Source organism: Triticum dicoccoides, unplaced genomic scaffold (assembly GCF_002162155.2).
Source record: "Triticum dicoccoides isolate Atlit2015 ecotype Zavitan unplaced genomic scaffold, WEW_v2.0 scaffold89358, whole genome shotgun sequence".
Lineage (NCBI taxonomy): Eukaryota > Viridiplantae > Streptophyta > Magnoliopsida > Poales > Poaceae > Triticum > Triticum dicoccoides.
Window position 1 is genome coordinate 1 of NW_021308281.1, and position 1177 is coordinate 1177.

The 1177-nt window shown below is 50.6% G+C and overlaps 3 non-coding genes across 3 annotated transcripts; all 3 read right to left on the reverse strand.

Annotated features, from left to right (window-relative positions):
• Nucleotides 1–101: 101 nt before the first annotated feature.
• LOC119348345 lies at nucleotides 102–220 on the reverse strand. The gene has a single exon (XR_005168899.1). It is a non-coding gene; the product is annotated as a 5S ribosomal RNA (ribosomal RNA).
• A 298-nt stretch (nucleotides 221–518) lies between these two features.
• On the reverse strand, nucleotides 519–637 carry LOC119348346. Its single transcript, XR_005168900.1, has one exon. It is a non-coding gene; the product is annotated as a 5S ribosomal RNA (ribosomal RNA).
• Nucleotides 638–934: 297 nt separating this feature from the next.
• Nucleotides 935–1053, reverse strand: LOC119348347. Its single transcript, XR_005168901.1, has one exon. It is a non-coding gene; the product is annotated as a 5S ribosomal RNA (ribosomal RNA).
• Nucleotides 1054–1177: the final 124 nt, after the last annotated feature.

Below are 1177 nucleotides of genomic sequence, written 5' to 3' on the forward strand. Positions count from 1 at the left end.
CAGCTATGACTTACCGCACTCGTGCAAAATAATAAAACACGGTAAATATATTACTTACACGTGCGTTTTGTTTTGCAAGCGGCGCGAAAAAAATTAAAAAGGGAATGCAACACGAGGACTTCCCAGGAGGTCACCCATCCTAGTACTACTCTCGCCCAAGCACGCTTAACTTCGGAGTTCTGATGGGATCCGGTGCTTTAGTGCTGGTATGATCGCATCCGACATGTTACCCCGGTCTTCATCCCTTATCCTTGCCCCTCCCAGCTCCACTACAAAGACGATTGTACATTGCTTTGGCCGCTCCCTCTCAACTACGGAGACGAGTTTAACGCGGTTTCCACCCCTCCCTCTCAACCGCACCAGTGCACGCTTGCCGCGCCACAACGCCGACGCTGGACCCGTGAATCGTGAGCACCCAGCTATGACTTACCGCACTCGTGCAAAATAATAAAATACGGTAAATATATTACTTACACGTGCGTTTTGTTTTGCAAGCGGCGAGAAAAAAAATTAAAAAGGGAATGCAACACGAGGACTTCCCAGGAGGTCACCCATCCTAGTACTACTCTCGCCCAAGCACGCTTAACTTCGGAGTTCTGATGGGATCCGGTGCTTTAGTGCTGGTATGATCGCATCCAACATGTTACCCCGGTCTTCGTCCCTTATCCTTGCCCCTCCCAGCTCCACTACAAAGAGGATTGTACATTGCTTTGGCCGCTCCCTCTCAACTACGGAGACGAGTTTAACGCGGTTTCCACCCCTCCCTCTCAACCGCACCAGTGCACGCTTGCCGCGCCACAACGCCGATGCTGGACCCGTAAATCGTGAGCACCCAGCTATGACTTACCGCACTCATGCAAAATAATAAAACACGGTAAATATATTACTTACACGTGCGTTTTGTTTTGCAAGCGGCGCGAAAAAAATTAAAAAGGGAATGCAACACGAGGACTTCCCAGGAGGTCACCCATCCTAGTACTACTCTCGCCCAAGCACGCTTAACTTCGGAGTTCTGATGGGATCCGGTGCTTTAGTGCTGGTATGATCGCATCCGACATGTTACCCCGGTCTTCGTCCCTTATCCTTGCCCCTCCCAGCTCCACTACAAAGACGATTGTACATTGCTTTGGCCGCTCCCTCTCAACTACGGAGACGAGTTTAACGCGGTTTCCACCCT